The sequence below is a fragment of the Cyprinus carpio genome, chromosome A17 (assembly GCF_018340385.1).
Source record: "Cyprinus carpio isolate SPL01 chromosome A17, ASM1834038v1, whole genome shotgun sequence".
Lineage (NCBI taxonomy): Eukaryota > Metazoa > Chordata > Actinopteri > Cypriniformes > Cyprinidae > Cyprinus > Cyprinus carpio.
The window spans coordinates 26561130-26588194 of NC_056588.1; the positions used below are offsets into that span (position 1 = coordinate 26561130).

Consider the following 27065-nt stretch of genomic DNA (forward strand, 5'->3'; position numbering starts at 1 on the left):
AGACGCTTTTATCAAAAACGATCCAAAAGTGGATAACAAAAAAGCCATTCGTCAAGATGCAACAATATTTGTGATATCCTCCTGATTACAGGAGGGATACAGCTGAACCGGAAGACACACCGGTAAAATATCACATATCAGGGAGTTTCAAATCAAAATATGACCTTCTGTTATGAAGCAGGACACGAGAGGACACCAGGACTCGAAGCATGTTTATTACACGTATTAGGAGATACAACAAGAGAAATATATATATATATATTTATATTTTCATTCTATGTTGCCCAAAAAACACATTAAAATATGCAAATTAGATACAGTTTATAGATACATTGTATATAAAGGTAAAACTCGTTTGTAATGGCCATTTTACACAAATTTTATCTAAATTAAAATGGTTTTTAAAAATATCTTTCATAACATAGCTGAGAATTATCTTTATATAAAGTTTGGTATATTTTTTTTAATTGATTAGTGATTAAAACAAAAATCCCACTGTTTTTGCCTTTTTTGTCTATTCATGTCTTTTTATTATTATTATTATTATTATTATTATTATTATTTAAAAAAACAGGACTTTTTAAAGGCCTGATGTCCTCTACAGAGTGAATAGCATAACATATGAATTAAATATCATTAAATTAAATATCAATTTTATTTTTCAAATTTTTTCAAAATATTTCTTACTCTCTAAACAATGTAATTGCACAACAAAATACTAAATACACACAAAATTTTTTTTCTCTTTTTTTTTCTGGTAGTCAGGAGGATATGAAGTGCAACATTATTAATAACAACTAATTAAATCTGCCATTGCATATCACAAATATTGTTGGATCCTTGATGAATGGCTCCATCCCCCCACACACTGTTTTGGATCGTTTTATTTCTACAAGTTCTATGTGTGTGTGTCTATATATGTTTATAGATATCTACATAGTTCTATATATATGTATATATCTATATATATATATATATATATATATATATATATATATATATAATGTGAGCCCGTGCATATATTTTAATATGCAGCTAATATGATAAGACGACCACAATTAAAATTAAAATTAAAAGCCAGTCTACACTTTATAATGCTACATGTGAAATAGATGTGAACTAAGCATAGCTACTGTATGTTTTATACTATTTATCATTTCTTCTTTTTATTAATAATGCAATTTCCTATACAAAATAAAATGCAAATAGTAATAATAAAACATTGTAATGCATTGCATTTCTCACTTTCATTGCAACAGACGTGTAACGCATTTTCATAAATACTGTCCTGCCTGTTCACGTCTATGGAAGTTTATGTGGTAGAACACAAAACTTGCATCTTACTTAAACAAATGCATGACTTAAATAAGTTGGTGACATCCTTTTTTATTTCCAATATTCAATTACACTGAGATACAAAATTGTAGATTTCTTGTATTTATATATTTAAAATTCATAATAAACTTATTTAAACTGTGTGAAATATGATTTAGATATGCCGATTTTCTTTTCTGTATATGAAATTCACCAAAAGCGAAAGGTTTAATGTACAAATCACGACACGACTTTAAAATAAGGAGGTGCTTTCAGTAGTTATTGAGGGGGAGTGGTTTATATTCTACATTCGGCCTCTGATTGGCTGGTGTGTTGATGAAGGGCGGCTCTGGCCACGCCCGCTCGACTGGAGTGAGACGAGCGCGCGCCGAGCGCACACTCTCAGTCACGCGTCTCCAGAGCAACAGGTAAGCGCTCTCTGCTCTCATCACCTGCTGCAGCTTCTCTCCTGAAACTCATGCTTTTACTGCCTGAACCGAGAAATATTATGCTATGTGGACTATGTAATTCTTCATTATAATACTAATATGAAATGACAAGACATTGTATAATGAAATGACAAGACATTGTATAATGTGAACATTTATTCAAAGTATGAAATAAGTGCGATGTTATAAAGTGAACATTTACGGTATCAATATATATATATATATATATGCGATATATATTATATATATATTGCTTCTGTGTTGTTAACACTTCTTCTTTTATCTTTTGAAATCTTATGTATAATTTTTCTGTTTGTATTCATAACATGAAACAGCTCAAAAAAGTATTATTTTCATATATATAATAAACAGAACACTGAGTGAATGTGTTTTTGAATATGAAATTTGTTTGTGCACCACCTACCTTGCATATTTTTTTGGATAAGAGTGTAATACTGTTTAGAATAATTTAGGACTGTAAATATGAGGGCTTAATGCAGCATTATCTTTTTTTTTTTTTTTTTTTTTTACAGAGTATTACAGATCACCAGTTTCCGAGGCTCATAATTGTGTACGGAAAGTCCAGCGACTGCAGCCTGTGAAAACCATGAACCTGAGCCCGTCTGAACACAGCTGCACAAGCAGCGAAGGCTGCATGGAAGACAGCAAAGCCGACACTTGCTCCCCTGTTACCGCAGAAGCACATACGACGGGCCTCTGGCTTCCTACCACAGCGGCTCCATCATCTCTCACCTCCTGCGTAAAACCCTTCATAATAAACTGACCTCCCTCGACAACAACCTCCTTTACCTGCCCTCCGCAAACACCAGCGGGCTCGATCCCGAGTCCAGCAGGACCGAAGATTTTGCTCAAGACGATCATAGCTGCACGTCCTTCAAAGACGAGGATCTGTCTGTAAACGAGCACCTCCAAGCCAAACGCGCCCGGGTGGAGAACATCATACGAGGCATGGCTGCTTCACCCAACGGCAGGTCTCACAGAGAAGCGGAAAGCGAGTGCGAAGCCGTCCGCTGTAGAAGAGACCTCCTGAAGGAGAACAAACGCAAGCAGAGGCTGCCCCAGCACCAGGAGCCCAGTCAGTCCCACACAAAGACCAGCAAAGACGAGGAGTGCCACAAACTCAAGGAGCAGCTCCAAAGCATGCAGCGTCTCCTGCATCAGCTCCAGGAGAAGATCTCGCACGTGCACGAACAGAATTACTCGGAGAACGAGGAACGGGAAGATGTGAGGTCGGAGCACGACGTCCAACCCAGTTTGAAGCTGGACAGTGGTGCAACGCACCACAAAGAGCAAGTTAAAGTCGAAAACGGTGGTTTCAGCTCCGACAGGGCGGTGAAGAACCTGCAGGAGACTCTTAAATGCGAGCTGACCAGGACTGTGAGCGAAAGCGTCGATATGGTCTTCAGGAAGCTCTCCATGACCCTACTAAACCAGTCGCCCCAGCCGTGCCACAGTCCGGAGTACTCTGAGACCGAGAAGCGAATCCCAGATGATTCCCCTTCAGAGCTGTCGGACTCTGACGAAAGCATCAAAGCCAGTTCTGCGGAGCACTTTGAGAGCAACAGCCTGGAGCACCAGACCGAAGCCTTGTCCCTAGTGGTCCGGAAACCTTCCCTGAGCCAGGCTGTGAAGAGACCCTACCCGCTGCACCAGACGCCTTTCCAGTTCGGCTACAGCGCTCCTCTGCACGACAGCCAGATCCTGGAGCACCTGCTGAAGTACGGACCGCACTCCGCCTTCTCCGCACTGCCGTGTCTGCCGGCGGCTCTGGAGAGGTCCTCGCCGGACTCCATGGAGCATCCCTGGGAAAGCGTCGGCATGAGGTCCAAGGTGAGCTCGGGGCATCTGGGTCAGCACCAGACTGGACTGGTGTCGGTGGACACGCTCTGCCTGCCGCGGGTCAAGATGGAGTGCGGAGATCTGCAGAGCTTGGCTGAGAGGAGCTCCTTCATGACCCTCAATATATCCTTTGAACGCTTAAATCCAAAAATGATCATTCCGTCATCACGTGGTTCCAAACCTGTATGACTTTTTTTAGTTTAGGGACCAATTTTCACTTTTAATTAGCATGCATATGACTAACATATCAGCTGTTTATTAGTACTTATAAAGCACATATTAATGAGCATATTTTAGATCCATTCATCTCTACCCCATACCTAAACTTTACCACTACCTCACTAACTATTAATAAGCAGCAAATTAGAAGTTTATTGAGGCAAAAGTCATAGTTGATGAGAATTGGTCCCCAAACTAAAGTGTGACCTTTTTTCCTTCTGAGGAGCACAGAAGATGCTATTGTGAGAAAAGTCTCATTGTTTCTTAGTCTATACAATATCTTTAGAAATATCTTCTTTTTGGTGTTGCTCAGAAGAATTTAGTCAATATTAGGGGGAACTGTCTCTTTTTATACAAAAAAACACCACAATAAAATGTCAAAAATGATTGAGAAAAAATATATCTCTGTCAAATGATTTGAAAGTACAAGAGGGATATTGTATTGCTTGGAGGTTGCGCTTCCGTATCTCATAAGAGGTCTTAGTTTTTTTTTTTTTTTCTCAGATATTAATCCTGAAATTCATTATTACAAATAAAAATGATGCATTAACTAACATTACAATGAACAACATATTTTAAAGCATTTATTAATATTGGTTAATGCTAGTAAATAGAAACACATTTAATGTTTGTTTGTGTTTGTTCACAGTGCATAAACTAATGTTAAAACATACAACGTCTCATTTGAAAACAGTAGTAAATGCTGAAATTAACATGAACTAAGATTAGTAAGTATTGTTCATTGATAGTTCATGTTAACTCATTTAGTTTCTTAAAAACTGTCAAAAATGAGTCAGAGTTGTCATACAGTGTGAGTATAGAGATATGCAATGAGTTTGGAGAGCAGCTCAGATCATTTGATCGTGGGATGAGAAGTGTTTGAGAAATGTTTCATATTTCAGTCTTTAATAACCTGGCAAACACTGTCGAGATCCCTTTTCATCAGAAACACAAGGAGAAACTTCTCAAATCAGGAGAAATGTCTTCATTTAGTCTTGCTGCCACCCAGACTCAGATTTTTATCTTCTATCTGTCTACAATTTTGTAAAGATATTTTGCATGTAAATGCACACCAAACGTGTCGTGTCTAATGCAGCATCAGATTCATGTTTCAGGAGTCACAGAAAGGCTTTTTATCTCTGGATTATGTTCTTTGTTTGGCTGCAGCTGCCTCTTTGTTTAGTCGACTGTATTTATTTAATATATAGTAGTTAACATTGAGATATTGCTGAACAAACCAGCAGCTCTCGAGCTCGGTGAACAATCGTTGAATTGAGTGCAGCGGTGAGCAGTTCCACTAACGCAGACTTCAAGGAGAATTTTTGCTTTGATCTCGGTAACCCCAAAGAAAATTGTAGCATCTTCTTTAATCTGGGCTCGGTAATGACTTTAAGTCCAGGAAAAGACAAATAAAAAGGAATACAAGGCTTTGATAAGAATTGTTAGGAACAAAAGCCAATTTTCAAAGGCAGAAAAAGCAACAGTTTCTCTTCTGGAAATTCTCTGATTTCTTTTTTTCGCTCGACTTGAAAAGGTGCGGAATATGTTTCTGCACTCTCGATGTGATTGGAGTGGATGAGAGAGGTCACTTTCGGTTGTTTGTGAAAAGCAAGCTCTCAGCCGTCGTTATACACCATCATCAATGCTCAGAGTGTCGTGTACGTATGTGACGCTATCGCTGCATGCAGAAAGCTTGGCTTTTAAACATCATTAGATTTATATAATATGTGACACAAAACCAGTCTTAAGTGTCAGTTTTTCAAAATTGAGATTTATGCATCATCTGAAAGCTTAATAAATACATTTTGTTATGATAGAACAATATCTGGCTGAGATACAACTATTTGAAAATCTGGAATCTGAGGGAGCAAAAAAATCTAAATATTGAGAAAATCATCTTTAAAGTTGTTCAAATGAAGTTCTTAGCAATGCATATTACTAATCAAAATTTAAGTTTTGATATATTTACAGTAGGTCATTTACAAAATATCTTCATGGAACATGATCTTTACTTAATATCCTAATGATTTTTGGCATAAAAGAGAAATCGATCATTTTGACCCGTACAATATATTTTTGGCTATTTCTACAAATATACCCCAGCGACTTAAGACTGCTTTTGTGTTCTTGTATGTTTTGGAAATGATTTCAATATTGTGTCTTTTTTTATTTGAGGCCAAACGGTGATTGTCTCATTCAAAACGATGGTTTATTAACAGCAGGTTTACGTTTCTGCTTCTATAAGAAGAAGCATGTTTTTTTGCATAGATGCAATCAGTGTAGAGAAGTGACCTCACAAGCTTTGGCCCCTTTTTAAAGAAAGAAACTCATTTTTAAAGTTCTGTTCAGACGTAAAGGTGTAAGCTGATCCTCTCCATCCTCGCTGAGGAAATTTCATCTCAGTGTTTTGCAGCGAAGCAATTACTACGAGCAGATATATGGAGCAAACGGCTCAGATTGGAGGTCTCTAATTGAAGTCCTTAATCTAATTTGTTGGGCTCTTTTTCTAGTTAGCACATGCTGTCGTGTCTTAATCGACTCTCTGGTCAACACAGAGCTGTTCAGCTGTTCATTCATTTAGACCCATGGATTGGACATATTGATGTTTATTTGTTTGGGGACATGTTAATTCTGCTGATTATTAAAAAATGCACATGAATTGAGCTCTGCAAGTTACCTGTACATGAAGGGTGAGGTGGCTTTGATCACACACTGTCAGGTTTGGCAGATCTTCAGAGAAAAGCGTTTATGGTGAGGTTTTTGAGGCCTTGACTCTCCTCACATCCAGGAAGGTCTGACCCCAAACCATCTGAAGAAAGCCAAGCTGATGTTCTTCTACACACGCTACCCGAGCTCCAATCTGCTCAAGAACTTCTTCCCTGATGTCAAGGTCTGTACTGTTTTACCAGATTATGCTCCAGTAGCGCCTCTGTTAATGTTAATTATTGTGTTTCAGGCAGATCAGTTCAGTTATAAGCCTATTTATTTTATATACTTTTACAACTCATGCATCTTCATTAACTGGCATCTAATTTTGTATTAATATTTTGTATTTTTACCAACGTTTATACAATCCAAGTGATTTTTAGAGCAACATTTTATATTAAAAAAAGTATTTTAAATGTGCAATTGTTTAATAGGATAAATATTAAAATTGTATTATTTATTTAAATATTTATTACGCTTAATATTAATACTTTTTAAAACATATGCTTTTATTTATTATTATTTTAAAAATATTGCATTACAATCAGGAGTCAAAAAAAAAAGATAAAAATGTCTGCCTGATTATTAGGATAAATAATAATAAATAATTACAAAAATACTAAATAATATTATAATAAGTAACGCATTAATAAGAGTATTGCTTTGGAAATCACTTTGAATTGTAATGGATTTTTTACGTGTAAATTAGAAATATGCATTCTGTTGCTTTGGCAAAAAAACATTGAATATTAACACAAAATTAGACGCTTGAGCAAATATTTCTGAATGTTGGGGTGGCAGCTCCTGAATTGCTGGTTTAACTTTGACAAAGTTAAAAGAGGAGTTTCTCAAGTCAGCAAAAGGAGACAAAAGAGGCGGCGGAGAGGAGCACAACCTCCTCTATTCAGCGTTAACCCTTCAGCTCGCCAGCTTTCAGCACACACAATAGCAGAGCGCTGAGCGCAGGATAGGCCCTACAACAACACACACATCCTGTGAGTGTGTGACGTGTCCTGAGGCACAAGTGTTGTGATGAGTCGACACAACAGGAAAAATCTGGCGCAACTGTTATTTCATGACTCTCCTGTTGAATATGTAGAGTCCGTTTAAGGCCCAGTGTAAGGAAACCGTTCCACTTGAATAAAACAAACAAAAAAAAGGTTTAATCATTTTTTTATTTTTTTTAAATAAAATTAACTTTCAAGTACTAGTGCTGTAACCAGCTTAGGCATTGAGTGACCGCTATAAAGCGATGCATCTCTCCAGTATTAGATTACTGATCAGCGTGTTATTAAATGGCAGATTCATGAACTATTATCCAAACATCCTAAATATGCAGTTGCCATTAGTTTTTTATTATTACTAACCCTAAGCCAAAGACTTAAGCACTACATTATAACATTATGCTATATTTTGCTTTAGGTTCACTCAGTTTCTGTGTGTTTTGTACTAAATTGCACATAAATGAAGAAACAAAATCCATTTGTTAAACTTACATTGTTGAAAGTGTTAACTGAGTTAGCCAGTAAATATCACTAAACCACATCATACCAATATTTTGGTGTGAGGAAAATTATTGTGTGGTTGTGAATGTATTACTGAGCTTGATAAAACCGATGTAAGTCTTAACGTGAAGAAGCCTGTAAGAGAAACTAACCTTAGTTTGAATCGTGTGGTCAAAAAGATAAAGATGATGTTAAATATATAGTTACTTACATGTAATGTCAGCTAGATCAAGCAATTATTTTAGTAGGTGTAAGTGTCACTTAATAATGAATTGAGTTTGAATGCTCAAAAAACTGAAATTGTTTTAAATTTCACAAATAATTACAAAGAAACAGCAAGTAACATTAAATTAAACGTGAAATTTTGAAGTATAAACACTGGAATAGTATTTTCTTGTAAGACATACTCCAATAATCTTTGTTGAGATATATATATATATATATATATATATATATATATATTAGTGTAGGTAAAGCAGAGTTTATTTGAGAATGAGGGCAACACAGTACACATGTATTTAGGCTCATTCAAAGATTTGGAAATTCTCTAGAGTAGTGTTATGCCCCAGCAGCAATGGACGCTTTACAATAGTGGTACAATAATACATAAACAATGAACAGTCATGGGCAAACACAAAAACATGATGACATTGCTCAGACAAAATGCAGGTCCTAGCATTAGAAATGAGCTTGTCTGATAATATTAATTCTAATATCTAATATTGCTCAGTAAGGTTTTGAAGGTGATGTTTCCTGAAGGCTTGGTTATCTCGGTAGTTTTCAGAAATTCTGTGTTGTCTGTTTTAATTTCCCTGGATTATTTTATTTTTTATTTTTTTGTGTTTATTATTGGTAAATAATATTTTAAAATGTAATCAAAGGAAAAATCTTTTTTACTTTTTTTTTTAGCAAACAAAGTGCTGCAGGACAGAGGTTTAATGTTAAGCATGGAAGAAAAATGATGATAAAAAAATTGATATTCCTTAAAAACATTAATTATTTATTATTATTATTATTATTACACTGAAAAAAAAATGGTGTAGAAAAAAACGTTCACTCCAAAATTGCTAGAAAATTTCACAAGCAATTACAATACAAGGAAACTGCAAGTAACACATTGAACAAATTAGACATGAAGTTTTGAAGCATAAAGACTGAAATAGCATTTTCGTGTAAAACAAACTTACACACACTAATATTTGTTTTATTTACAACTGTGAAAAATCGAAGTGTACTTTGAGAAGTTCATTCTACTGTACAATAGTAATATCTGTCATAACTTCTTCAAGTTAAACTGAACTTTTATTTTGGCGGGTTGTCTTGAAGAGCTTTGAGTTTCTGTGTGTATCTGATGATAGTATTCTGGGGGTATCTGGACACTGGGCACTGTCTCCTGTGTGGCCGGGCTCTCCTGACCCCTGAGATCTGTGAGGAGGGTCACGGCCCACCCTTCAGTGGGAAGTCACAGCAGACAAAGCCTGGGATAATCCCAGTGTCCGATTCCATTCCCGTCAGCCGAAGTCACTCAGAAGGACGTCTCGCGCTCTGCTGTTTCTCACACTCCGCGTCAAGAAGCGTCTTTGAGCCCTTGGGCAGGTTTTAGCTCTGTTTGCCCCCGTGTTATCGGATGAGCAGTTATAATAACAGGGCTGATGTGAAGACAGAGTTGCCTCTGCTGTTTGGATAGATGTGATTCTAAGAGCAAGACATCGGCTGGGAAAGACTACAGCTGATTAAACAGACTGTGTTGCTGGAAATAGTTTTGAAAGCAAACGCTTTACACCATCACTGACAGAATAACAACAATGAAAATCTCATTTTTACATTTTCTGAAAGAAATGTACAGCACATACATACAGAGAACTGAAACTGTATTACTCTCAGACCCATGGTGCATACAGATAACACTAACAGTAGAAGATAAAAATACAGATGAATACAGATTTAATATAAATAAATTACAACCGTAAAATATAAAAATAAGGACATGTAAAAAAAAAAAAAAAAAAAAAGGAGAGAAATAAATAAATGCATGTGTGTCTGTTGGATTTTTTCACCTGATTTATTATAAATCCAGTATCTGATATGTCAGAGCTAGAGCTGGGTATTATCACAGATTTCACAAATCAGTTTGATTCCGATTCAATTAGATTCTGGTCTTACAGTAATTCAGATGGGTTGGGAATCAAAAATCGATTCCAGAATTCCAGAAACATTTAATTGGTGGCTGTAATAAAAATTAATTGTCATGACATTTATTCAAACATACATTAAATGACACATTTAAGTACCGATACAGTATGTATTGAATTTGTAATATAGTGCATATATTTATTAAAATGCTCTATCTCAAATAAATATATTTTTTTAGTTGAATGACTTTCCTGAGGTAAATGTAGCATTAGGTGGAATTTTTCAGAAGGTATTTTATTGTTATATTTCCACAGCTGAAACATTGATTAAGTGATTGAATTTTGTGATAAAAGTGACAGAATTTGAAAGCTGAGACTTTAGTAACAAAGCACAAAGCTTGTGATAATTGATGACAGATGTGCTACAGATTATGTTTAGGGAAGTCTCACACATCATCTGAAAACTGCACAGACTAAATGATCAGTCTTGGGATTTAAGAACCTATAAACGTTCATCAAAATCAAGATAGATTAAAATCAGTTCATTGATATTGTCAACCAAACCCGAGTAAGAGAGAACAAATTCTCAGCAGGACATGGTTGTTTCATTCATGAGCTTCAACGCTGACATATGGATGGTGTTTTTGTTGTTCTTTTACATTAATATTCTTTAAAACTCTTCATCTGACATTTGCGTTTTCTAATATTTCCCTGTTTTCAGTTCAATCGCTGCATCACGTCTCAGCTGATCAAGTGGTTCAGTAACTTCAGAGAGTTCTACTACATCCAGATGGAGAAGTTCGCTCGTCAGGCCATCATAGACGGCGTGAATGATGTCAAAGACATACTCGTCACCAGAGAGTCCGAGCTCTTCCGCGCCCTCAACATGCACTACAACAAAGCCAATGACTTCCAGGTACTTACACGAGTCACCATATAGTACAGCAAATTAATAATGTTATATATAATATAATAATTCATGTTTGCTTGAAGTAAAATCTGCAGATACTGCATTGATTGTCTGTGGAGTGGATGTAAACATGGTAAAATGTGTTAAACAGCTGCAGAGATCTGCAGATCAAATTAGCCGAATTAAAAGAATATTCTAGTACGAGTAAAGTTCAAACAGCATTTGTGGCATAAAGTTGATTACTTCTTTTAAAAAAAGCAAAAACTGAGGTTACAGTGTCACACTCACTGAGGAAGTAATTGGGGCACATTCTTGGAGGATTTAAAAACTGAAATGTGTTTATAGTTTTAAAAAAAGCACACATTAATTATTTTAACATTAATTGTGCTGTGTATTTGAGCTTAAAGCTGATTAAATCATTTTTACGGTTGTTTTAGGGTTTACAGCATTAAGTTGTCATGAAGTATTAAATATAAAAAAAAAAAAAATTTCACACTAAAAACAAATACTGTGTGCATTTTGTGGCTATACTATTGAATATTGACTTTATTAATGTTTACAGATTGTTAGTACCTCACTGTAAATAGATTTTTTTATATATGTTAATTTGCTGTAGTAATCAACATAAACCATGAATGCTGTCAATTGAGCTTAACTTGTACTGAACCCGGCTGCTTAAATTAACATGCAAAGGGTCAAGAATATGCAGAACTTTCTAAATGAGCATTTGAATTTCACAGTTATTAAACAGCTCCTCACTGAAATGACATTGATCATTTGCTAAATAAGCTTCATTCAGTTCAGCTTTACTTCTAATGGAATGTCCTGTTAAAATGTGCATCAGAGATTTAGAAAGAGTTGTGTGAACTCGGTAAAGACCAGCATTGCTGCTTACCAGCATACAGTGTGTTGTGTTTTGGACGCTGATCTGCAGCATGCTTCACCATTAGGATCAATTTTAGCCGGTGAAAATAAACCAGCATAAATCAGCTCGGACCAGCAGGATGCTGGTCTAAGCCTGTTGACTGTCCCCGGTCTGACCTGTGTGTCGAGCCACACCTGTAGCTGTCCGGCCGTAGACCCCCATTATCCCAGAGTCTGGCGCTGCTGCATCAAACTGTGGGAAGAGGAAGCTGCAGCATCTGCTAAAACAACTTGAGATTATGAGCAGGCCACGCCTGACTGCCGTTTGGATTACTACTGATGCGAAAGAAGCCAGAAATCCCAAGAGTGACGGGCCGGTCGATGGGAACGAGCGGAGACAGTTGTCTTTACCTCAGCACCAAGACATTCCTTTCCCAGGGCTCGCTTTTGTGCCTGGAGATGCACGAGAAACAAACGTGTCAACAGTGAGTGGAGCTACTCTTGGGGAAATAATGCCAGCGGATAGATCCACTCTCACACCCGAGCCGGGTCCTTCAAAGGGTGTGAAGCACTGCCTGAATTCCTGCGATGGGAACCGGGTCCTTTCATGCATTTTCCGAGCAGTTAAGTTCAAAGCAACAGACTGCAAAAAATCAAAGCGCCCATCCACACTGCTCTTCTAATGATTCTGACACTGTATTTGCTTTATTGCCACTGTGAACAAAGAAGCGTTGCGCTTTAAAACGAGAGCATTAAAGATGGTGCACAGAGATCAAGGGCCTGACGGTGTTGACTCGGAGTTCCATAGGGATGAACAGTTGGAAAGCATGCGTGATGCTTCATAAGTCGACCGAGGGCAATGCATGGATTCTGACACTGACTTCAGTCACTGAGGGTTAGTCTGCAGTTACGCTGGACCATCAAGACTTGACCGTGCAACCTTGCCATTATGCAATTTGTTGTTTGGTGTCTCTAGTGCATTCTGGGTGGTTGTTAGGTGGTTGCTAGGGCATTGTACGTGGTTACTAAGGTGTTGTTAGGTGGTTTCTAGGTTAGTGTGTTCTGGCTGGTTGCTAAGGCATTTTAGGTTGTTGATAGGATATTCTGGTTGGTTGCTAGTGTGTTCTGGATGGTCGCTTGGTGCTTGCATGTTGGTTCTGGGTAGTTGCCAGGGCATTCTGTGCGGTAACTAAGGTGTGGTTAGGTGGTTTCTAGGTGCCTGAATGGGTGTTTAATAGTAGGTGGTTGATAGGGGATTCTGGGTAGTTGTTAAGGCATTGTTAGGTGGTTTGCAGGCTAGTGTGTTTTGGGTGGATGTTAGGTGGTTGCTAGGTGATTGCATGTATGTTGTGGGTGGTTGCTATGGCATTCTGGGTGGTTGTTAGGTAGTTACTATGTGCTTGCATCAATGTTCTAGGTGGTTGCTTAGGCACTTTAGGTTTTTGCTAAGGTATTCTGGGTGATTATAAGGTTGTTGCTAGGATATTCTGGGTGGTTGTTAGGTTGTTGCTAGGATATTCTGGGTGGTTGTTAGGTTGTTGCTAGGATATTCTGGGTGGTTGCATGCTGGTTCTGGATGCTTACTAAGATGCTGTTAGGTGGTTTCTAGCCTAGTGTGTTTTGGGTAGTTGCTAGGGCATTTTTGGTTGTTACTAGGGTGTTCTGGTTGGTTTTCTAGGGCATTGTTGCATGGTTTCTAGTCCAGTGTGTTTTTTGAGTGGTTGTTAGGTGGTTGCTAGGGTGTTCTGGATGGTTGCTAATGAATTATTTAGTGCTTTCTAGACTAGTGTGTTTCGTGTTGCTGGTTGGTTGTTAGGTGGTTGCTTGGTGCTTACATGGTGGTTCTGGGTTGTTTCTAGGCTAGTGTGTTCTGGGTGGTTGCTATGACATTTTAGGTTGTTGCTAGAGTATTCTGGGTGGTTTCTAAGGCATTGTTAGGTGGTTTCTAGACTAGGGTGTTCTGGGTGGTTGCTAGGTACTTCCATGGGTGTTGTGTGCGGTTGCTAAGGCACTTTTTCTATGCTAGCGTGTTCTGGGTGGTTGTTAGTTGGTTGCTATGGTGTTTTGGGTGGTTGTCATGTGCATGCTGGGGTGTTGGGTACGGTTTCTATGACTGGGGTATTCTGGGTGGTTGTTAAGTGCTTGCATGCAGGTTCTGGGTGGTTGTCAGGGCATTCTAGGTGGTGAATCTAATGTTGTTAGGTGGTTTATATGATAGTGTGGTCAGGGTGGTTGTTATCCAACTACATGTTATGTATGCGTTGTGGATGATTGTTAGTGCATTCTGAGTGGTTGTTGCTAGGTGTTTGCATGGATGTTATGGGTGGTTGCTAAGGCATTGTTAAGTGGTTTCTAGGATAGTGTGTTATGGATGGTTGCTAAGGCATTTTAGGTCATTACTATGGTCTTTTCTTCGTGGTAACTAAAGTGTTGTTAGGTGGTTGCTAAGGTGTTTTGGGTTGTTTCTAGGTGCTGGCATGGGTGTTGTGTGTGGTTGCTAGAGCATTCTGGGTGGTTGCTAAGGCATTTTAGGATGTTGCTAGGGTTTTCTGGGTGGTTGTTAGGTTGTTGCTTATGTATTCTGGGTGGTTGCTAAAGCATTGTTAGCTTGTTTCTAGGCCAGTGTGTTCTGAGTGGTTGCTAAGGTGTTGCTAGGGTGTTGTGGATGGTTGTTAAGGCACTGTTAGGATGTTTCTAGGCTAGTCTGTTGGGTGGTTTTTAGGGCATTTGAGGTTATTGCTTGAGTATTCTGGATGGTTGTTAGGCTTTCTCTAGGGTGTTCTGAGTGGTTGCTACTGTAGGTGCTTGCATGGGGGATGTGGGTGGTTGTTAAGTCATCGTTAGGTGGTTTCTAGGGTGTTTGCTTGAGGTGTATACAAGTTACTTGACTCGGGCTCCTTCTTCAATTTGTGGATTGTTTCAGCTGTTTTCTGGCCCAGCAAGTGAAAATGGTCCGCCTGATAACTTAGTTCAGTATCAGCACCCATGATTTGAGGAATCATTCATGTCTGGAGCTCAAAAACTGCACTTAAGCACTCATCTTTAATACTCACTGCTAGAGGTTTCATCGCATCACTAGTGAGGATTAACTAACAGCAGAAACCTGCCAGCAGGACACCAAAATCTGCTTCAGTCACTGATTCTGTGCGCTGACTCATAAGAATCTCAGGTTCCAGACAGGTTCCTGGAGGTCGCTGAAGTCACTCTTCAGGAGTTCTTCAGTGCCATTTCCCTCTCCAAAGACTCGGACCCCTCCTGGAAGAAAGCTATCTACAAAGTCATCTGCAAACTAGACAGCGACGTTCCTGAGGATTTCAAATCACCTTCCTACCTGTAAACAGAGAGCGCCACCTACAGGACGCTTTATGCGTGGCCACACACCATTTATTTATCACGAGTATCAATCATAAATATTCATTTTTATAAGTGGATTGTCAGCTTTATATAAAAAATCTAAATATATATTCTAAGTATTTTGTTGTTGACTGAAAAGCGTGTGTACGGCAGCATTATTTTTTCATGTTGTCTGTGGAATAGGCTTGTTTATTAATAGTTTGGGTTTTGGGTTTTAATGTAATATATTTTGATTTCATAATTCCACTGTTGACAAATGTGTGCTGTGTTTTTAGTTCAAATGCTCCTGGTTATGAAATGGAAAAGCAGTTATGATTTGTGTTTTAATGTGGATTTGTCTGTTGACTTTCCTCTGTGGAGTATCTCATGAAACATCTGTAATAATTATTTAAAAAAATATGTAAATAAGTGTAATTTAGCTGTATAATAGGTGGAATATTGACGTTTACAGATAAAAACATAATATTGCATGTAGAAGCAGTTCCCTCAAATTTTGAAATTATACTTATTTATTATGTACATTAGTTTGCATATTATTGTTTATCATTATTTAGCAGTGTGTGGGTTTTCATTTAACAATAAAAGATTCATATTGTAGCAGTTTTACATTGTGTGTTTTCTTAAGGTTCAGATATATTTGCTTTCTTTAAACATACAGAAATAATTCATTAAAAGAAGTCATTATTTCCTCACTCTCATCACAATCCAAATTCAAATTCACAGATCACATACAAAAAAACCGCCTCCTATACTCTTCCACAAAAAAACTATATATATTCAAAACATACACACACACCAAAAAAATCTTAAAAAAAACATTTACACGGTTCACTCAGACTGAAAGACCTTGATGTAAAATGCCTCTAATGATCCAGTTGAGCTTGTTCCGAATCAGACTGAAATGGGTGGTGTAGATGTTAAATTCATATAAGTCATATAAAACTTTGAATCTAACTGCTTTATTAATCATTTTCAAATGCGTAATGTATAAACACATAGTTTTTCTGATATTCTGACATGTATTTTCTGATATTTTAGATGTCAATGTTGCAAAATTGCACTCCCAACAGATGTAATGCACATGGAAACTATAATATTTGAAATGGACTGCAAGTTTAGGGCAGATATAAACAATGCTTTTGGCATCTGTGATCAGATTGGATTCATTCCAGCTGAAGAAAATCAGTGCATGTAAACATACCCATTGCAGTGTGTGTGCTTTATAGAGCTGGACAGTCTGAGAAAGAGCTGCGTGAAGGTTCTGTGTTTTACACATCAAACAGCAGCATACGTGTTTGGCATAATGACACAGTTTCCATTTTTGGATGAATAGGTCTCCTTTACACTTTCAAAGCTCCTAATGGCTGTTTTCCTGGTCTGCCAACTAGACGTCCCCCATGTAAGTGTGCAAAGCCCCATTGAAAACATCTTTCCCTGAATCCAGGCCACTAAGGTGAAACTAATCCACGATATAAAGGAAAGTATGCTGCGCACATTGTTTCCTGTGGCCAATTCAAGGCACATTTCTAAGGCCGCTTTCATTGTGAGGGACACGCGAGCTCTCGCACCGGCTGTGTCTTTAAAACAACAACAATGCATTCTCTCCTCATGAGTAATGTGCACCATGACCTCATGGCAGAGATCTGCAACCGCTGCAGAATTCCAGCCGCGCAGCTGCTCCTCCTCCAAGCTCCCGCGCAGTCGACTCATCACTCCTGCCTGAAGTGCCATGTCTGTCTGCGTCTGCGTCGGTTCTGGTGCTTTCACACTAAACTCTGTTCACAATCTGTTATTTACATGTGATGTGTTCTAGTAATAAACATCTACTATTGTCCTGAAAATGCTGTGGAGTAGGGAACACTGGGGCTGCGTCTTTTCTGTTCCTTTTTGGTTCTGTTTGCTCATTTTAGACCTCAGGATCCATTTTGTAGCATGCATTGGTGCTGTTTTACTGCGGTGCATTGTATATACAGTTAACCGTGTTACTACAGATCCGAAAACCCAAGGTGCTGCAACTCTATTGTATTTGTATTGTTTTGCCAATTATTCTGTTTGTGCCCCAAAAGTGTCTGGACATTGGAGGCTGTAAATCGTAGAGATCCCAAAATTGGTGGGATGGTACCAAATCACAAAAACTACACAGGCGCCCTCACACACATGCGTCAGACACTAGGTGGCGCTGTAATACATACTTTTGCATTTTAGTTCAGAACTCTAGAACCATAACGGCTAGAAGCACAATTGATTTTTCCCCCTCTGAAACCCATAATAATCACATATATATATATATATATATATATATATATATATATATATATATATATATAGATATATATATATATATATACACTTTTTTCTTTTTTTTTCAGTTTACCACTGGGATATTTTTCATCCATTTTGGAATTTCTGGAAAATAAATAAATATAACCTGAAAAATACAAGCCAATGAAACCATTTGGCCAATATCTGCTCAATGCAACATCAAAAACTTTACAAACAGCTGGTCATTCTGATGATGCACACTAAAAACCAGTCTTAAGTCTGCAACAGTTTGATCAAGGAACATTTCCTTTGATGTGTATGCTCTTCAGGATGAAAAATCAATCATCAAATTAACAAAAATGGCCACCAGCAGCCAATCAAATTTCAGCAGCTGATAACTTGCATTGTGAATTCACACAAAATCTGGCGTGTACCATCCTGACGCTGAATTTAGATTCATTTAATTGTTTTAACAGACATGCGCTGATATATTTTGGACTGTATCCAATATTGACTCAATTTCCCATAAACACAATGTCTAAACTACACAAAATTTGCTACAAATGAAAAACAGCACATTCTGAGAAAAATACATTTCATACATTTTCTGATGTTAACACCTTTAGTCCTTTAATCATACATTTAACTTATTTTACCTAATGAACAATTATATTTTAAGTGCTTCTTTGAAATGGTTCTTTTAAAAATATTAGAGGTCCAAGAATTGTAGCTGATTTATTAAAGTATGCATGTATTTGATCCACAAGCTGTTTATCATTATTTCCAAAGCATGGACCAGAGGCCTCACCTCTGCTGACAACATGCCTCATTACATCTCCAATATGGAAATGTTAGACAGTGTTCTATATATATATATATAACACTGAAATATACGTGCACATTCAGAAGAACCCTATGCTTCCACCTTTTGTGATGATTTTTTATTCATATTGGCAGTGGAACACATTAAACTGAAAGCCCTGCAAGGCACTCAAGCAGCAATTACCTCAGAAATGATAAAATTTAAGAAATTAAAACGTTCATTTAATTGGTTTGCGAGGAAGAGTACAAAACACAAACAGTAGTAATTATTTAAGCAGCGTTCTCTTCCAATTAGATCAATCTACTACTCATTAATTGATTTGTGTTTCCAATTAAATCGCGCACAGTTGTGTCGAGGTGTGTCTCTCACGTTAATTTGCTCTGACTTTTTTTGTGAACTGCAAGATGTTTCTCTGATGACTGTAATGGTGAGTTCAGCAGACATTCTCAGTCTCACCAACAACAAAAGGAAGATCTGCCAAACTAATAACGGAGCACAGTGAAATTATGGAATTATAGACATGATTCATTTATTTCATGTGCATGTAAAGAACAACATGAGGTGCAACAGGTCTGGTTCTGTCTGACTGGATTATTAAACTGAAGCTAAAACCATATGAAATAAAATAAATGTTAACTGAATATTTATATATATATATATATATATATATATATATAAAAACTTATTAAAACTTATTTCTCTTCAGCAGTATTTTTCATTTTCATTTAGTTTAATGTTACTAAAATAACTAAAACTAAGTTAAATTAAATAATTAAAATTATTCATTAAAATATATACTGATATATAAAAAAAACAACCAATTAAAGTGACACAAGCACAACAAAATTAATAAAACTTTAAAATGAAAACAAAAAACATAAAAATATAAAAATAAAAACTTATTCAAAATATTGATAAAACTATAACAGTATCTCAGTATATTTAATACAGCTGCTGTCTAATGAAAAATAAGATTAAATATACAGACGCAAGCAGAGCACAATCCATGCGCTCCATACAACACCAACACATGTAAACCATACATTAACCTTCTGAAAACAAAACAAGATCCTGCTGCTGTTACAGGACAATGCTTTTGAATGCAAAACATTTGTCTGTGTTTGCTTTTATCCAGCATGGTCCACAAATCATAGCAGCCAAATTTGGAGCCAATCTAGAGGACAGATATTCAACTCAATGACTTCACTGAACCGCACGAGAGACCAGAGAAACCAGACGAAGATTGAAAGGATTCAAAGGTTATGAGATAAAGAAAAAAAAATCTAATCTGCCTGTCAACAACAACATGGATGTGAAATGATGTTACACAAGCAGAACAGCGCCATCACGTGGAATCACAAGTAGCCTATAGAATGTAAAAACCTTATGCACATTATTAAAAAAATAATAATAAATGCTTGGGGCTGGGTTATAATTTAAGGACATATTTCTATAAAAGTGTAATCTAATCTAGCGTTCAGAAATCCAGTCAATCTGATCAAGCTCAGACTTTATTTACTTGATTATTTATGCTGCAAGGAGAGGAAAACGAGCAGCATGTTGATAAAGAGCTACAGTAAGGTTAGAGAGGTCAAGTTTAACCATCTTTTGAAACAATTTTATTATTAACCTGAGCTGTGTCATATAATAAACCAGGAAAAATCACAGAATTAATCAAATCCACTGACTTACTGATACTTGTGCTGCTGATTTCCATCTAAAATGACATCACTTCCCTACAGATTAAGGACAGAGCCAAAGACCTGTAAAATCATTATCAATTAAAACAGTTCTATAAAGAAAGCAAACAAGAAAAAGCGCCTGGTATATTTCACAATCAATTTCTTTCATTAAATAATCTTTTCTCTTTTCACAAGTGAAATGCAGTGTGTGCAAACGCCTATAGTTATGGAACAGAATTGACATTAAATATTGTTTTGATATATTAAGAAGGGTTGCATCAGCTCTTTTTCATAATTCCAAAAGCATTTAAAAATATATGTTGCCCTCTATATTGTATATTTCAGTCCAAGAAAATGCATTGATATATGTCAGAAAAACTTGAATTGTTGTCTAAAAGACGTGTGAACATATAACACATCTGAATAAACTTCAGCAAGGAACATTATTTAAAATGCTATATATAAAAATATGAAACATTTTTAAATCACTATAAATCTACTTTTGATCTCTAGTAGACCATTTAGAATACAAATCCTACATTCGTATCTTGCCTAAACGTAGGCGACTGTAAGACTGGAAATGTATTTTCCTGCCCCTGCAATACATTTTTAAATATATTTTGGTATGTGAAGGTTGAAAACTAAATATATTTTCTATTTCAAAAACATGTCATTGAGCTTCACTGTTTGAAATATATATATATTTAACATATATTTCAAATAGATTTTGGCCACAAAAAATATGTTTGTATGTTTTTTTTGACATATGACGCACACAACACACGCACGCACGCGCACGCACGCACGCACGCACGCACACACACACACACACACACACACACACAGACACTCTCTCTCTCTCTCTCTCTCACACACACACACACACACACGCACGCACGCACGCACGCACACACACACACACACACAAGAACAACTCTGCTCCTGTGTTTCATAACTTTGGCCACAAGAGGGAAACACTTGAATATGAATTGAAAGTAAGTGTCAGTGCAGCATCAGGATCATCAGTCAGCCTGGTTCACGTACAGTATGAAATATCTGCTTGACTCTTTATTCATCTCCATCAGTCAGTATCTGCATCTGATAGACACGCTGCTCTTTCTATCCCATCATTCACTTGATCACATTGCTCTGAATGACATGGAGGAGTAAGAAAACACATCAGTTTGATAGATTCCCTGGATATAAAACTAGAATACAGCGAATCAAGTAACTCGTGGTTCAGAAATATGGTGTAGAATAAATTTTCACTCAGTATTTTTTTTTCTTTTATTATTTCCAGCCTCGTGCAGATTTTGCTGATGTTTGTTGAGGATGAGGATCACACACTGTGTCTGTGGCGGAGCAGTCCCGCGAGGGCAAAGAGAGCAGAGCTGGAGCTCAGAGACGCCTGACTTCTGCCTGCCCTTCAGACAGCAACCCCTCAACGAGGTTCTGTGTGATCACCACTAAATCTTTATTAATTTTAATTGGGGACTCCATTTAAAAGAGCAATTAAAGCGGATTAATCGAGCCCATCCCGTATAATGTCTTCTGTTAATTAGTTTGTCAGCACTGTTTTAATATCGCCTAATGACTTCATATTTCAGGCCTGACATTAAAGAGATGCTGCAAGAAAAGAAATGGGCTTATCTGAATGCGGTGCTGTAATGGGAGATGTCCTCCGGGCGGCGGGCAAGGTCAGGGCCCGCAGGGGCCGCGGAGACACGAGGGCGCTCTGGACGAGATCACGAGCCCCGCCTCCCCTCCAGAGTCACTGCACCGTCTCACCGCTGAACACTCTTCACAACGTTCATGCATGTGACTTTCTTTCTTTTTGTGGAACACAAAAGAGCTTCTGAGGAATCTTCTAACTGTTATCCATTATCCAGATCATAGGCCTCCTGCAACAGCTCAAATCATGCAAAAAAAAAAAAAAAAAAAAAAAAAATCATGCAAAAAAAAAAAAAAAAAAAAAAAAAAAGACTACTTAGATTTTTGAAAAGTTAACAAATAAAATAAAACATTTATCATTTTCAATTAGTGCAACTTTTATAAAAAATGAAAATTGATAAAAACTATGTAGACCTAAAAAAAAAAAAAAAAAAAAAAATAAACCTGGACAGAGGATTTTTGACAAAAGTACTAAACCTTGTACGCAGGGCTGCATTAACGCAGGGGCTTCAAGGGCTGAAGCCCAGGGGCCTACTGGCTGCAAGTAAATTATATATTTTTAAATAATTATTTGTATATATGGGAGTTTGCAGCAGTGACATCAGCATTCTGTAAACAAACTCACACTCACTTTCTTGTAGTATTTATAGTGAATGGTTCAGTTTAGGTTTCCCCCACACAGTATATATATATAGTTGATATGTTCCACCGATATACTGTGGGTGGATTGCACAATGTGCGAGTAAAGAAGCCTAGTATGAGCGCTACTCTGTGTAGGCAAATAGCCTACATTCAAGTGATAGTTTCGATCTACTAATGTTGAATAATTCATATTTTGTGTAATTTATTTTGTTTATATCATACCTGTAAACTCACATTTCGCCCAGGGAAGTTTTGATGGCATTTTTTTTTCATATTACTCCATAAAAGCCTGTATGACGTGGTGTTTACTTTATATGTAAAGGCTATAATTCTGCTGCTCCACAAGCGCCACCTTCTGGCAAAGAATGAGTTTGTATATTTACTTTTATTCATATTTTAAGCAGAACAGTGTTGTAAATGTTAACTGGCATGTCAACAAGAAAAATTCGAAATTTTATAAATATAAATAAATATAAATAATAATAAATATCTAGGGTGGGGGGCCTACAGTAATGCAGTAGCCCAGGGGCATCTGGTTATCTTAAGGCACCCCTGCTTGTGCTAAAAGGAAAATGTAAAATACAAAAAATAAAAAACGAATTCAAAATATTAAAAACACTGTAATAGTATCTCAATGATACTAAAATAACACTCAATTATTATTGTCGGAATGAAGAGTTAACTGAGATCAATAAATGCTTTAGAAGTGTTAATAATGAATTAGAAATATTTTTTCATTGTTTGTTAAAATGTAAAAAAAAAAATATAGTTAACTAATGTTAACAAAAATGGAACCTTATTTTTTTTTCACTTTTCCTATAAGAAATATTTGAATAAAGTGATCAGTTATTCAGTGTTTGAACAAAATAAATGCTCAATTTATGACCTACATGAATAAATTAAATACATATTTAATAAATAAATCAAATACAGGAATGCATTAGGAATGCATTAAATTATGTCAAGTGTCCTGCAGTGCTGTGCGTTTATGAATAAAGTAAGGGCGAGCGCTTTGGAAAATGGATGGATGGATGCATAAAGCAGAATCAGTAAAAAACCAAGATACTGTATGTTACACCATGGTACCATCACAGTAGTTTTCTCTAAATATGCTCTATAAAATGATCAAATCAGATTAAAGAGCAAAATACTACAAATTTATACTACATAAGCACTTTATATTAGAAATTAGAAATAGTACATTTAACTTAAAACAATCAATAAAAGCATTGTAGCTCTGGCAAAGTACTGCTGAAGCATTTATTGCTTCAAACGATTCTGTGCTTTCCATTTAAGACCGATGCACTTATTGACATTAATGCTGTGAAATCTAAAAGAGGCAGAGATAGTGGGTCTGTTAGTTAGTGATGCTGGATGAAACTGAAGGAATGGCTGCTCCGTCTGCCAAGAAAACTCAATAGACTCCATAAACTCACTGAACACACTGTCCCCTTTAATGGCCTGAACAGACTGTTCCTGTTTACGGCCTTATTAGACAGACGAGACTCAGTCCAGCACAAAGACACTTTACACAAGACCCATCAACTCAACAAGCCATGAAGAGACAGCAGTTTGAGACTTAAACTGTTCAGTCTGACAGCGTATTTACAGGGCAGCACTTACAAAAAATACTGTGATTGTAGTAATGACTACCACATTAAAATATGATGCCATTTACATGCTGTTTCAAGGGGGTCAGTCTATGAAACATTTTAGATATAAAAAACATGTCTGTAAGTTTTATCCCTATAAGGTCTGCTGTATCATATTTGATTTCTAATGCTCTAAACATGATCAAACTTTGCTTTCACACTCAGTCTGCTCAGTGTCTTCTGTCTCTGATGGATAGTTTAGAGTTTTTTTGACAAGTAAAAACTCTTTTAGTGTAATCAGCTTCAGCTGCTGCTTCTGGTTGTCAGATCTCGAGTGATTTTGATCAAGTAAAGGTCAGAATAACTGCAGTAATATCTCCAGATGAAACTCTTACTGGACTTTACTTGATTCTCCATCAATCATGTTTTTAGAGTCTCAAATCTGATCATCAGGATCTTTTGAGGAGCGTTTGTTTCCAGAAGCTTTACTTTCACTGTCTCCTCAGCGGAGGAATGATCTTCACAAGCCTCCAGAACATCTCACATCTTCTGAGGAGCCTTTATTTCTTCATCTCTCAATCACTGCATTATATGTTTGGATCATTTTACATCTCATCTCACTGAGACACATTACTGCAGATATAGAGCACAGACTCATATTTAGATCACTTTATGGAATCTCATCATATCAATATCAGCATCTGCAGCACTTTCATAGTTTTGCACAATAACATCATCAAAAAAACATCAACATCCTCACCTAAAGTCCATATTTTTGCTCAGTTTGAGTCTCTGGATAAAACTGAGCTGTGTATTCTCCATATTCTCACTGTATGAGCCATAAAAATCCTGATGCATCAGAAAAGATACTCAACAAAAACATTTTTTTTTTTTTAAACTAACTTAGCAGGTTAATACATGGTATTGTGACATCTGAAATATATGTTTATGCAGTATGCAGATACTTTTACACTTACAGACAAATTATATATTTTTATCAGTTCATGCATTCCCTAAATCAACCCATGACCTCGGCAATGCAAGCGTTACAGTTACAGGAGAAATGAACAGTAACAGGGTTGACAGGCTTTTGCTCAAGGTGTTTGTATGAAAGTTAATGCTGATAGTGTATTTTTTCTACAAATACCAAGTTTTCAGTAATCAGTAGTTTACAACAGAACATCATGGTAGCAGGGATTGTCTTCTAGTGATAATTTATTTTGTACTTTGAATGGAATGTAAGTTCCTATTAAAGCATCTGCCAAATGCATACAAAAATATTATAGTAATATTGTTTAGTCTTGATGCACTTTGCACTTTTAATGCCTAAATGAAATTGTAAGGAATAAAAAGTGTTTTTTTAACATGGGAATATAACTGAGTAAAGTTAAGTAATCACTTTCAGTGCTATTTGAGTAAAGTGAAACCTTCTCCAAATAATACTTCAGTAATGAGGTACATTGACTCTAGTACTAGTTGATAATTCAGCTGAGTATTAGTTTGACACTCTGATTATAATTAGACTGGTGATTTTGTGTCTGTGAGATCCGGGACCTCAGCTGGTGTGAAATTCACAGCGACGCCGGGTCCCTAATGAACAAATAATTAAAAGCCTAGGATAATCAAATACCCCACATTATGATTAGCCTTCACTTGCAACTGCAAAAAACAGTGACATTTACAGTGAAGAGTGAAAAAAATACACTCTTGAGATTTCAAAATATATTTTAAAGGAGTGTCCAGCAGCATAATAATTAGACAATAAAAACAAACATTGTATGATGTATGATAAGTGTTCTAGTTAAAGTAGAGCCTTATTATTGGGTGCACAGGAATAAATATAGAAATAATTTTCATATAAAGGATAAATTCAGGTCTCGATCCAGGTTCCCCTTCCTTTATATCCAGTATCAGAATTCAGTAAAAAAACACTTTGCTCACTAATATGTTATGGAGATTTCATCTCTAAGCGATTTCAAGACTTCCTATGAGAACACATACATACTACTTTTCCAACTGTGTAATGTGAATGTAATCTGAATTTTTATCAATTTATGTAACTTAATTTCAATGAAAAAATAAATATGCTGTTAGTTACATTACTAGAATGTTAAATTTAAATGTTTTTGTGTTGCACGTCTTAAAATTGATTTCTTGTGTTTTTTTTTATCAAGGCCAAATTAAAAGGTAAAATGTTAAAATAAAAAAAAATTCAAACTTATTCAAGTTTGGAAATAAAGGTACCAAAAGTTTTCACAGTGATGCCATATGAGAACAATGTTTGTTTCCCTAAAGAACCTTTCAGTGAACAGTTCTTAAAAGAACCATTTTTTTCTTGGTGTGAAGAATATTTTAATCATCTAAAGAACCTTTTGTCCAATGGAAAGGTTTTATGGATGTTAAAGATTCTTCATGGAACAATCAACAGCAATAAAGAACCATTATTTTATTAAGAGTGTAGATAGACAGAAATATAGATAGATAGATAGATAGATAGATATATAGATAGATAGATAGATACAGTAGATAGATAAATAGATAAAAAAAAACATAGATAGATAGATAGACAGATAGATAGATAGATGGGTGGATGTGATGGAGGGAGGAGAGAAGTTGATTAAAAACAACAGTGTGGTGAAGAGCTCAGAGCGTTTATTGCGGCTCTGGCGTTCATCCCTGCTCATTTGCAGCAGCACCTCAACAGCACCGGATTCATAAATCTCATTCCCATTATCCCTCTAATTAGCCAGGATTACAGGAGCATGTAATGCCCCCGTTTCCCGATAGATTGATTGGAGGATGGTCTCTTTGTTTTGAAAGCACTTTCTGATTGATGTACAGAGCCCTAGTTTGCAATTGTAATGGCCCAGATGTTAACAATCAAATGTGTTTCCGCTTCAGGAGGTAACAGTCTGTCATGGACGAGGAGCTAGCCGAGTGTGTAACGACACATCACTGGAGTGCAGAGAGAGAGACAGAGATGGGAACGGGACGCTTGCGACCGATTCACATGAAGGAAAGAGGGGGAAACTCTTTCTCTAGCCTTCAGGTGGTGTGTTTTACAACACGACTGGTGTCTT

At 36.6% G+C, this 27065-nt stretch overlaps 1 protein-coding gene and 1 pseudogene across 2 annotated transcripts in view; both read left to right on the top strand.

Moving 5' to 3' along the window:
- The window catches only part of LOC109061160 (CDAN1-interacting nuclease 1-like), a 790471-nt gene that overhangs the window by 679960 nt on the left and 83446 nt on the right, over window positions 1–27065 (top strand). The gene's annotated exons all lie outside the window — the stretch shown is intronic.
- On the top strand, window positions 1284–15896 carry LOC109073146 (annotated as a pseudogene).